The sequence below is a fragment of the Delphinapterus leucas genome, chromosome 5 (genome assembly GCF_059928025.1).
Source record: "Delphinapterus leucas isolate spDelLeu-1000000601 "Yukka" chromosome 5, BTC_Dleu_Yukka2, whole genome shotgun sequence".
Taxonomy (NCBI): Eukaryota; Metazoa; Chordata; class Mammalia; order Artiodactyla; family Monodontidae; genus Delphinapterus; species Delphinapterus leucas.
The window spans coordinates 126,502,009-126,516,020 of record NC_143133.1 but is presented as its reverse complement, the minus strand read 5'-3'; the positions used below and the strand labels follow the sequence as shown (position 1 = coordinate 126,516,020).

General features: G+C 34.0%; 1 non-coding gene across 1 annotated transcript; it reads left to right on the top strand.

Annotated features, from left to right (window-relative positions):
• Positions 1 to 13,583: 13,583 nt before the first annotated feature.
• On the top strand, positions 13,584 to 13,699 carry LOC115802557 (U5 spliceosomal RNA). The gene has a single exon (XR_004023024.1). It is a non-coding gene; the product is annotated as a U5 spliceosomal RNA (small nuclear RNA).
• Positions 13,700 to 14,012: the final 313 nt, after the last annotated feature.

Below are 14,012 nucleotides of genomic sequence, written 5' to 3'. Positions count from 1 at the left end.
CTCCTTGACACAAATTATAGCAATATGTTTTGGTTCTATCTCCTAAGACAAAATAAATAAAAGTAAAAATAAACAAATAGGACCTAAATGAACTTAAAAGCTTTTGCACAGCAAAGGAAACATGTGACAAAACAAAAACACAACCTAGAGAATTGCAGAAAGAATTTGCAAATAATATGACCAATTATTTGCAAATAATATGATACAACTCAATATCAAAACACAAACAACCTAATCAAAAAATGGACAGAAGACCCGAGCAGAAATTATTCCAAAGAAAACATACAGATGACCAACAAACATAGGAGAAGATGCTCAATATTGCTAATTATTAGAGAAATGAAAATCAAAACCACAGGAGGTATCACCTCACACCTGTTAGATGGCTACGTTCAAAAAGTCTACAAATAACAAATGTTGGCGAGGATCAGGGGAAAAGGGAAATATAGTACACTGTTGGTGGGAAAGTAAGTTGGTGCAGCCACTATCAAAAACAGTATGAAATTTCCTCAAGAACTAAAAATAAAACTACCATATGGTTCAGCAATTCAACTCCTGGGTATATAACTGGAAAAATTAAAAACACTACTTTGAAAAGATATATGCACTCCAATGTCCATAGCAGCATTATTTACAACAGCCAGGATATGGAACAACGTAAGTGTCCATCAACAGATGAAAGGATAAAGAAAAAATGATGTATATATAAAATGGAATATTACTTAGCCAAAGAATGAATGACATCTTGTCATTTACAGCTACATGAATGGAAATTGGGAGTATTATGCTTAGTAAAAATGTCAGACAAAGGCAAATATTGTATGTTATAATTTATAATTTATTGCAGCAACATGGATGGACCTAGAGATCATCATACTAAGTGAAGTAAGTCAGAGACAGACACATGCCGTAATGATATCACAAATACGGAATCTAAAATATGACACAAATGAACTTATCTACAAAACAGAAACAGACTCACAGACATAGAGAAAAGACTTGTGTTGCCAAGGGGGAAGGGGGTGGGAGATGGATGAATTGGGAGTCTGTGATTAGCAGGTGCAAATTATGATACACAGAATGGATAAACAACAAGGTCCTACTGTATAGCACAGGGAACTATATTCAATATCCTGTAACAAACCATAATGGAAAGAATGGAAAAAGGATATATATATGTATAACTGAGTCACTTTGCTGTACAGCAGAAATTAACACAACATTGTATACCAACTATACTTCAATAAAATAATACTTTTAAAGAAAAAAAAAAAGAAAACAAACTAGTGATTACCAGTGGGGAGAGGGAAATGGGAGGGGCAAGACAGGGGTAGGAGTTTAAGTGGTACAAACTATTATGTATAAAATAAATAAGATGCAAGAATATATTATACAGTATAGGATATATAGCCAATATTTTATAATAACTTTAAATGGAGTATAATCTATAAGAAAATATTGAATCCCTATAACACAAATGCCCACCAATAAATGAATGGAATAAAAAGATATAGTATTTACACATAATAAATTAGTCAGCCTAGAGAAAGGAGGATTACATTAATGGAACTTAAGTACATTATGCTAAGCAAGATAAGCCAGAAAGACAAGTACTGTATGATATCACTTACATGTGGAATCTAAGAAAACCTAACCTGTAAAAAACTGAGTAAAATGGTGGTTAGCAGGGATGGGGAAAGTGGTAAGATTAACTTGTGGTTAAGGGTACAGGCTTGTAATTAGTAGTTTTTAAGCCTTAGAGCTCTATTGCACAGTATAATAAATATAGAAAATAATATTGTACTATTATTATATAATATGATAAATATTACTACAAGGGCAATCATATCAAAATATATATCAAGGAAACATGCTGTACACTTTAAACTTACACAATGTTACCTGTCATATTTATTCAATACAAAGAATTTTTTAAAAAGAATTCATGATAATCCTCTTAAAGTAATTTAGTGAACTACAAGGACAGACAGCAATGTAGGAAAATAATACATAAACAAAATGAGAAGCTCAAAAAAGAAACAGAAACCTTGAAAAAATACAAACAGAAATTCTATAGCTGGAAAATACAATGACTTAACTGACAAGCTCAATGGAGAGCTCCAAAGGCAGACTTGACCATGCAGAAAAAAGAATCAGCAACCTGGACAATATGAAAATTGAAATTTTATACAGTCTGAGGAGCAAAAGAGAAGAGTAAAAAAAAAAAAAAAGAAGAAGAAAGCTTACAGGAAATATGGGGCATAATTAAAAGGAATAATATTTGCATTATGGGAATTTCAGAAGAAGAGAAAGAGAAAAGGACAGGAAGGTTATTACTGCAATAACTGTTGAAATCTTCCCACCTGGAATGAGAAATACACATTGAGGTCCAAGGAACCCAAAGGACCCCAGATAGATTTAACATGAACAGGGCAATACTGAGACAGATTTTAATTAAATTGTCAAATGTCAAAACATAGAAAAGATTTTAAAAGCAGCAAAAGCAAAGACAGGAGTTACATACAAGTGAATCCCCATAAGACTATCTGTGCATTTCTCAACAGAAACTTTACACACCAGAAGAAAATAAAATGGCATATTCAAAATATTGAAAGAAAACTGTCTAATAAAGAATACTATACCTAACAAAGTTGTTCTTCAGAAATGAGGGAAGGACAAAGACTTTCCTGAGCAAAAAAAACCTGAGTGAATTCATTACATGAGACCTGCCTTACAAGCACTGCTAAAAGGAGTTCTTTGAGTGCAAATAAAAGGACACAAATTAACAATATAAAAACATAAGGAGTGTAAAACTTACTGGTAATAGTAAAAATAGTCAAAATTGTAACAGTGTAATGGTAGTGCATAATTCACATACAACAGTAGTACAAAATTTTTAAAATTTAATAGAAATAACCATAACTAAAATAATTTGTTATTAGTTACATAATATAGAAGAATACGCACACTGTAATGTTAATAACCTAAAATGTGAAGGGAAGAGGAAATAAAAGTATAAAGCTTAGGGATTCTATTGAAGTTAAGTTGTTATTGGTTTAAAATAGGATTTTAGAATTTTAAGATATTTTATGTAAGCTTCATGGTAACCAAAAGTGTAAGACTGGTAGTAATTACACAAAAGAACAAAGTCAAAGCATACTGATATCACCAGACATCAAAGCACAAAAAAAGACAGCAGGATGAGTAACAAGGAACAATGGATCCACAAAACAACCAGTAAACAGTTAACAAAATGGAAATAGTAAGTCCTTGGTTATCAATAATTACTTTAAATGTAAGTTGATTAAATTATCCAAATAAAAGACACAGAATGACTGAAAGGATTTTAAAAAAAGATACAAGGATACACTGCTCGTGAGATACTAAGTTAAAAACACACATAGACTGAGAGTGAAGGGATGGAGAAAGTTATTTCAAGCAAATGGTAACCAAAAAACGGCAGGGGTAGCTACACTTACATTAAAAATAGACTAAATTAAAAGTGGTAAAAAGGGACAAAGAAGGTCTATATCTAATGATAAAGGGGTCAATACATCAAGAAGATATAGCAATTGTAAATATGTATGTGCCCAACATCAGAGCACCTAAATACATAAAACAAAAACTAACTATACTAAGAGGAGAAATAAAGAGCAATACAGTAATAGTTAGGGACCTTAATGTCCCACAGCTAACAATGTTTAGATCATCCAGACAATGAATCAATAAAGAAACAGTGGAGCTGAACAACATTCTAAACCAAATGGACCTAACAAACACATTTAGAATGTTCTATCTGACAACAGCAGAATATACATTTTTCTCAAGTACACATGGAACATTTTCTAGGATAGATCATACATTAGGCCACAAAACAAGTCTTAGCAAATTCAAGAAGTTTGAACTCATCCCAGTATCTTCTCTGACAACAATGGTATGAAACTAGAAATCAATAAGAAAAGGAAAACTGGAAAATTCACAAATACATGGAAATTAAACAATAGTCTCCTGAACAACCAATGGATCAAAGAAGAAATTAAAGGGGAAATAAAAAGTATCTTGAAAGAAATGAAAATGGAAACACAATACACCAAAATGTATGAAATGCAGCAATAGTAGCTCTAAGAGGCAAGTTTATAGCAATAAATGCCTACATTAGGAAGCAAGAAAGGTTCAAAATAAACTACCTACCTCTATGCTTTAAGAAACTGGAAAAAGAAAAACAAACTGAGCCCAAAGTTAGAACATAAGGAAGGAAAATGTAAAGATTAGAGCAGAAGTAAATGAAATAGAGAACAGAAAAACAACAGAAAAATTAATCAAACTAAAAGTTGGATCTTTGAAAAGATAAACAAAATTGATAAACCTTTAGCTAGATTAACCTAGGAAAAAAGAGAGAGGTCTCAAATCAACAAAATTGTAAGTTAAAAAAAAAAAGACATTACCATGGATACCACAGAAATACAAAGAATCAAAAGAGGCTACTATAAAAAACTATATGTCAACAAACTGGCCAATGTAGAAGAAATGGAAAAACTCTTAGAAACATACAAACAACCAAGACCGAGTTAGGAAGAAATAGGAAGTCTGAATTATCCATTATCATATGGATATTGAATCAATAACCGAAAATCTCCCAATGAAGAAAAGCGCAGGATCAGATGGCTTCACTGGTGAATTTACCATTCATTTAAAGAATTAACACTAATCCTTCTCAAATTCTTCCAAAAAATCAATGGAGAGACAACACTTCCAGACTCCTTTTACAAGACCAGCATAACCATTCTACTAAAGCCAGAAAAGAAAATTACAGACCAATATCCCTGATGAATATAGATGCAAAAATTCTCAAAATACTAGCAAACTGAATTCAGAAGCACATTAAAAGTCTTATTCAGCATGATCAAGTAGGATTTTTACCCAGAATGCAAGGATATTTTGACATATGCAAACTAATCAGTGGGATATATCACATTAATAGAATGAAAGGAAAAAATCATATCATCTCAATAGATGCAGAAAAAGTATATGACAAAATTAAACATCCATTCATGATAAAAACTCTTAACTAGTTAGGTATAGAAGGAATGTATGTCAACATAACAAAGCTCATATATGATAAACCCACAGCTAATATCATTCTCAGTGGTGAAAGTTTGAAAGATTTCTCTCTAAGATTGGGAACGATCCAAGGGTGCCCACTCTCACCACTCTTATTCAACATAGAACTGGAAGTGTTTGCCAGTGCACTCAGGAAAGAAAAAGGAAAACAAAAGCCATCAGAATTGGAAAGGAAGAAGTAAAATTTTCTCCATTTGCAGATGACATGATTTTATATGTAGAAAGTACCAAAGTGTCCACCAAAAAACTCTCAGATATAATCAACAAATTCAGTAAAGTTGCAAGATACAAAATTAATGCACAAAATTAGTAGCATTTCTATATGCTAACAATGAATTTTCTTAAAAAGAAACAAAACTATTCCATTTACAATAGCATCAAAAATAACAAAATTCTTAGGAATAATCTTAACCATAGAAGTGAAAGATCTCTACTCTGAAAACTACAAGACACTGATGAAAGGAACTGAAGAAGACAAAAGTGGCAAAGTTTCCTATATTCATGGGTTGGAAGAATTAATACTGTTAAATTGTCCATATTACCAAAAGCCATCTATAGATTCAGTTCAGTCCCTATCAAGATTCTCAAGGCATTTTTTTTCAGAAGTAGAAATAACAATCCTAAAATTTATATAGAACTATAAAAGACCCCAATAATCCAAACTAATCCTGAGAAAGAACAACAAAGCTGGAGGCATCACAGTTCCTAATTTCAAACTATACTATAAAGCTATAGTAGTCTAAACATTATGCTACTGGCATAAAAACAAGTAAATAGATCAACGGAACAGAATTGAGAGTCCACAAGTAAGTCCAAGTGTATGCGGTCAACGAGTATTTGACAAGGAAGCCAAGAATACTCAATGGAAGAAAGATAGTCTCTTCAATTAATGGTGCTGGGAAAATTGGTAATTCCCATGTAAAAGAATAAAACTTGACCTCTCTCTTACCCCACTCACAAAAATTAACTTTAAATTCATTAAAGACTTAAATGTTAGACCTGAAACCATGAAACTCCTGGAAGAAAACATAGGAAAAAACTTCCTTGACATGGGTCTTGGCAGTGATTTTTTTGGATATGACCCCTAAAGCACAAGCAACAAAATCAAAAGAAACAGCTGGTTGAGACTACTTCTGCACAGCAAAAGAACACAATCAACAAATGACAACCTATAGAATGAGAAAAATATTTGCAAATCATATATATAAGGGGTTAAAATTTAAAATACATAAAGTACTCATAAAACTCAATAGCAAAAAAGTATCACTGATGAACATAGATGCAAAAATCCTCAAGAAAATACTAGCAAACTGAACCCAGCAATACATTAAAAGGATCATACACCATGATCAAGTGGCATTTATTCCAGGGATGCAAGGATTTTTCAATATCCACAAATCAATCAGTGTGATACAACGTGTTAACAAACTGAAAAATAAAAACCATATGATCACCTCAATAGATGCAAAAAAAGCTTTTATCACACCCATTTATGATAAAAACTCTCCAGAAAGTGGGCATAGAGGGAACTTACTTCAACATAATAAAGGCCATATATGACAAACCTATAGCTAACATCATACTCAATGGTGAAAAGCTGAAGGCATTCTCTCTAAAATTAGGAACAAGACAAGGATGTCCACTGTCACCACTTTTATTCAACATAGTTTTGGAAGTCCTAGCCGTGGAAATCATAGAAGAAAAAGAAATAAGAAAAATCAAAATTGGAAAAGAAGAAGTAAAAACTGTCACTGTTTGCAGATGACATGACGCTATGTATAGAAAATCCCAAAGATGTTACCAGAAAACTACTAGAGCTCATCAATGAAGTTGGTAAAGTTGCAGGATACAAAATTAATACATAGCATTCTATTGCATTTTTATACACTAACAATGAAAGAGCAGAAAGAGAAATTAAAGCAACAATCCCATTTATCACTGCATCAAAAAGGATAAAATACCTATGGATAAACTTAGCTAGGGAGGCAAAAGACCTGTACTCTGAAAACTAAGATGCCGATGAAAGAAATTAAAGATGACAAAAACACATGGAAAGATATACCATGCTCTTGGATTGGAAGAATCAATATTGTCAAAATGACTATATTACTCAAGGCAATCTACAAATTCGATGCAATCCCTATCAAATTACCAGTGGCATTTTTTATAAAACTAGAAAAAGTAATTTTAAATTTGTACAGAAACACAAAAGACCCCAAATAGCCAAAGCAATCCTGAGAAAGGAAAAAAGGAGTTAGAAGAATCAGGCTCCCCAACTTCAGACTATACTACAAAGCTACAGTCATCAAAACAGCATGGTACTGGCACAAAAACAGAAATATAGATCAACAGAATAAAATAGAAAGCCCAGAAATAAACCCACACACCTATGGTCAATTAATCTACAACAAAGGAAGCAAGAATATATAATGGAGCAAAGACAGTCTCTTCAAAAAGTGGTGGTGGGAAAACTGGACAGCTACATGTAGAAGAATGAAACTAGAACATTCCCTAACACCATACACAAAAACAAACTCAGAATGGATTAAAGACCTAAATTTAAGGCCACACACGATAAAACCCTTAGAGGAAAACATAGGTAGAACACCATTTGACATAAATCACAGCAACATCTTCTTGGATTCACCTCCTAGAGTAATGAAAATAAAAACAGAAATAAACAAATGGGACCTAAGTAAACATAAAAGCTTCTGCACACCAAAGAGAATCATAAACAAAATGAAAAGACAACCCACAGAATGGGAGAAAATATTTGCAAATGAAGTGGCTGACAAAGGATTAATCTCCAAAATATACAAACAGCTCATGCAGCTCTATGTCAAAAAAAAAAAAAAAAAAACCCACTCAAAAAATGGGCAGAAGATCTAAATAGACATTTCTCCAAAGAAGACATACAGATGGCCAAAAGGCACATGAAAAGATGCACAAATCGTTAATTATTAGAGAAATGTAAATCAAAACTACAATGAGATATCACCTCACACCAGTCACAATGGTCATTATCAAAAAGTCTACAAACAATAAATGCTGGAGAGGGTGTGGAGAAAAGGGAACCCTCCTACACTGTTGGTGGGAATGTAAACTGGTAGAGCCACTATGGAGGTTCCTTAAAAAACTAAAAATAGAACCACCAAATGATCCAGCAATTCCACTCCAGGGCATATATATGGAGAAAACCATAATTTGAGAAGATACATGCACCCCAATATTCACTGCAGCACTATTTATAGGAGCCAAGACATAGAAGCAACCTAGATATCCATCAAGAGAGGAATGGATAAAGAAAATGTGGTACATATATACAATGGAATAATACTCAGCCAAAATCACACACACACACAAACAACGAAATAATGCCATTTGCAGCAACATGGATAGACCTAGAGATTGTCATACTGAGTGAAGTAAGTCAGACAGAGAAAGACAAATATCATATGATATCTCTTATATGTGGAATCTAACTTAAAAAATAATACAAATGGACTTATTTACAAAACAGATACAGACTTATAGATATCAAAAAAAAAAAAAAAAAACTTATGGTTACCAAAGGGGGAATGTGGTGGGAAAGAGATAAATCAGGAGCTTAGGATTAACATACACACAGTACTATATATAAGAGAAATAACCAACAAGGGCCTACTATATGGCACAGGGAAATCTACTCAATATTCTGTGATAACCCATATGAGAAAAGAATATGAAAAAGAATGAATATATATATATATATATATAGTATAGCTGAGTCACTTTGCAATTTCACTTCAGGGAATATATCCAAAGGAAATGAAACACTAACTCAAAAAGATATCTGCACCTCTGTGTTCATAGCAGCATTATTTACACTAGTCAAGACATGGAAACAAACTAAGTGTCCAACAATGAATGAATGGATAAAGAAGCTGTGGTATATATTATATACTGGAATATTATTCAATCATAAAGAGACAAGGAAATTCTGCCACTTGTGACAACATGGATGGATGTGGGGACATTCTGCTAAGTGAAATAAGGCAGAGAAAGACAGATATGTATAATCTCACTTGTAAGTAGAACCTTCCCCAAAACAAAACAAAACAAAAAAACAAACTGAGAAAAAGAGATCAGATTTCTGTTCACCAAAGGCAGGGTTTAGGGGTGGAGGAACTGGAGAAAACTGGTCAAAAGGTACAAACTTCGGGCTTCCCTGGTGGCGCAGTGGTTGAGAGTCCGCCTGCCGATGCAGGGGACACGGGTTCGTGCCTAGGTCCAGGAAGATCCCACATGCCGCGGAGCGGCTGGGTCTGTGAGCCATGGCTGCTGAACCTGCGCATCCGGAGCCTGTGCTCCGCAACGGGAGAGGCCACAACAGTGAGAGGCCCACATACCGCAAAAAAAAAAAAAAAAAGGTACAAACTTCAAGTTATAAGTAAGTATGAGGGATGTAATGCCCAGCGTGATGACTATATTTAACATGGCCATACAATATAAAAGTTAAGAGTGTAAATCCTAAGACTTATCATCACAAGGAAAACAATGTTTTTCTTTATTGCTTTCTCTTTGTACTCTTTATATGATATGATAATGCTCACTAAACTTATTGCAGTAATCATTTCACTGTATTCATTTCATTTTGACTGTATGTAAGTCAAACCATCATAATGTGCATTGTAAACTTATACATGGATGTATGTCAATTATATCTTAATAAAACTGGAAAAATAAAATCATTGTTATAAAAATGAGTAATACCTTTGACAGATTCATCAGAAGCTGGACATAGTTGATAGAGACTCAGTGAGCTTGACAATGTCAACAGAAACTTTGGAAACTGAAATGCAAAGAGGAAGAATAAAATAGATAAAAACAGAACAACACCCAAGAACTGTGGGAAACTTTATAAAGATGTAACATATATATAATTGGGATACCAGAAAAACAGAGAATGGAGCAGAAGAAATATTTGAAATATTAATAGCTGAGAGTTTTCCAAAATTAATGACAAACACTATACTTCAGATTCAGGAAATTCAGAGAACACTAAGTATAAACTTATTTAAAAATCTATAACTAGGCATATCATATTCTTAATAGATTTAAAAGATAACTTTTTAAAAAGTAGTCACGGTAATGATATATTGGGTGACACGTGACATGGCATTTATTGGTGAAATACGTTGGCTTATCAACCTGGATAGAGCAGCTATTATTTTTCAGTTTATTACCTAAATTTTCATTAGCATCATGTAATATTTTATCAATATGTTGACCTATCATACTGAGAGAAATCTTTAATTTCATACTTATATCATTCTAGCATTTTATTCACTATAATTTTATATGCTGACATTATTCATTTCTCACCAACTATTTGGCATCTCTTTTCCTGGGCAATAAGTTCTGCTAGTAAATAACTTATGTTCTGTGTCTTTTCAATGAATTTGATTTTTTTTTAAAAAATAAGAGCTTTACTGTGCTTGTTTTGATATTCTAACAGCACCTTAAGGAATAAACACTTTTGTCAAATGCCTACGACTTGTAGTGAAGTGTTGTTTCAATTTTTCTGGAGACATTGATGTATTTCTAAGTTGCTTCCCACATACAGCATAGTGAAATAGAACTGTTTGGGTTAGCATTTCAGTCCATACAGTGCCCATGCATAAGTAGCTGTCACTGTAAACACAGCGTCATTAGTATGCAGGTTCCTTGTAGCACTAGTGTGGAGAAATGAATCAGATTATAATTCTTCATTAATATTTTAGACAAAAACTTCATCAAGATATAATTCATATGCCAAAAGTTTCATCCTTTAAAAGTATACAATTCGGTGGATTTTAACATATTTACACAGTTGTGCAATTATCCATCATTAAATTTATCAGATCTACCCCTAGGACAAGACCTAGAATCCACATTCTTCCATATTACAACATGTTTTCACAAATTGAATCATTAGGCATATTTTTGAAATACAAATACTAATAAAATATAAAAAAGACTAGTATAATAATAAATCAGTATACATATATGTAAAAAATGTACATAAGGGCTTTCCTGGTGGCACAGTGGTTGAGAGTCCGCCTGCCAATGCAGGGGACATGGGTTCGTGCCCCAGTCTGGGAAGATCTCACATGCCACGGAGCGGCTGGGCCCGTGATCCATGGCCGCTGAGCCTGCGCGTCCAGAGCCTGTGCTCTGCAACGGGAGAGGCCCCAACAGTGAAAGGCCCACGTACCGCAAAAAAGTAAATAACCAGTAAAGAAATATCACCAAAACATAAAGCCTTCACAAAATGATTCACTTCTGACCTACCCCATCCAAGTCTTGCAACATTTACAACAATAAAGTAGAAAAGGGCAGGTGACTGGGAGCACATAAAACTTCCATCTTTAGAATGAACCTTTCCCTCTGATTCCTTACTTACACTGAGAGAATCTACTTGTATGTATAAGAGGAGACAGGGAAGGTAATTTATGAGAGAGAAGCTGAGGCCACCAGCCTACACACTCCCCTCTGTGCAATGCAGTGTTACCTCTACATTACATCTGTAATTGTATCTGTATTACATCAAAATCTGAGAATGAACTGAACCCAATGATCGTGGCTCTACTGCCTACTGCCATAGAAGAGTGAAAAACCTCTATAGAAATTGCTAATGGGGATTCTCACTCACTGTCATCATTACAAGGGCTAGCATCACACAATATGTGAAGATTTTTAAAAATTATGTATTTTTTTCAGATGACTATTTCTTGAAGAACCCTTACTGACATCTCACCAAGCTCTCTGGTTCCACAGAAGCTCAGCTGAGTAGCAAGCACTGGAGAGGTAGAGGTAGATTGATGTTCTCTGCTGGGATCTCTTTACATATGTAAAGGGTTTTCTTTGCTGTCCTCTTTCCCTGATTGATTTCCTAAGCTCACTCTCCCCTTCCTCTGTCACTGTCAACTCACTGGACAATTTGCTCTTCTGTCCTCCAGTCATATAAAAAATCTAAAATGATTGCTGAAACAGTTGGGATGAGGAACAGATGCTGGATTTGGTGTCACCCTTAGGAATTCTTGATGATTTGTTAGTCACACTGACAGAATTGTAAATGCTTAAGGGCATTCACTGGAAATAGGAGAACCTGTTAGGCAATTATGATGACAATCTCTAATCAACTATCATATTAGGATGTGTTTATATTCAATCTGGACGTTACCATGATTAGGCTGAGAGACTAAGTACTAGAAATTCACTTATTCACTTAACAGATTTTTATGGAGTGTCTATTTTGTAGCAGGCAGTATGTTAAACCCTGGGATATGTATTATGAATGGTAGTCTACTCTGAAACTCCCTTCTCCCAAAAAGCTTTCATTCCAGAAATGCAGGAAGATCCATATAATATTTTCCTTCATTGAGAAATGCCCTGTCTTAGGCCCCAAATCATGATCTTCATGTTTTCCCTTCTTCCTTATAGCAGGCCACAGGGACTTATCCTACTTTCCTCCTTCTCATTAGCTATCATCCCTTCTATCCCATTCCAGTCAATCTAGCTACAAAAAGGAATGCTTTGTACTTCCAGCACCCCTTTGCTTATATTCTGAATTTTAATATTCAATACTATTTTAAGTTTTGGGATTTTGATAGTAACCCACATGGAGGAGGAATCACTAAAGCTTATTAGTAAGACAATACTATTTTAACAAATAAACTTCAAAATCTCAGTGGTTTATTTCTTGTTTATGCTAAGAAGAAGAAAACAGTACGTCCTAAGAGTGGATGCCTTTCTTCCAAGGGCCGATTCACACAGTGGCTCTTTTCACATAGTGGCTCTATCATCTACAACACTTAAGGCTTCCAGTGCCACTGTGCTTCCCTGCATCAATCTGGCAGAAAGGTAAAGAACATGGAGCATCCCTTGTAGGAGGTTTTCATGGATCAGGTTTATAAGTGAACACATATATTACATCTGTTCATATTCCATCATCTAGAACTTAGTCTATGGCTATGCCTTCTTACAAGAGAATCTGGGAAATATAGTTCATATATATGCCCAGGAAAAAAGAGTAAAACGGGTTATCTAATGAGGTAGTCAGTCTCTGCCATAAATAATGAGGATTCTAAGATTCTGGAATATTTCTAAGACTACTTATAGTAGTCAATTGATGGTTATGGCTTATACATCTCTAGATTTGTGATTTACTTAAATAAAATCTCCATAAGGTGATTTTGTTTGTCTTCTTATACAATCCAGAACATAAAGATGCTCAGTGTATGAATGAATAAGTGTATAAACGAAAGAACGAATGAAAAATTATTTTTTGACTCAAGTGAACAACTGGTCATTCTGATATTTGACACTGGTTCAATAGGACCCAATTACACAATTGTTAGTTGTCTATTCTTTCACTTATTCTAAGGAGAGAATAAAATAACTGGGGAAAAAATGAAGTGAAATAATAAATCTTAATTACAACACTCTGGTTTCTCTTCAGATTGAATAAATCTTTTGCCTTTTACTAAAGATTTCCATGGAGAGGAATAACTCTGAGTTTTACACGAATTTTTTGAGGCCTTGCCCTGGCAAGGCTACTTACTGTTGTCCAAATGAAATAATTATTGCTTTTTTGCTTCTTACAGCAAATCTACTTGCTAGTTTTTGCTAGTTACTTAGCGTATGTGTGCATATTAAAGCAAACAGGATTTTCTGGGAATCTGTGTACAAATAGGGTGCCCAGGTTCAACCGAACTGGATCCTGCATACATACCACAACTAAGCGTCTGCATGCCACAGCTAAGACAACTAAGACCCAGTGCAGCCTAAATAAATGAACATTTTTTAAAAGGAAAAATCATCATTAAAAAAAATCTTAATTACATACCTACTCTCCAGAAGATATTACA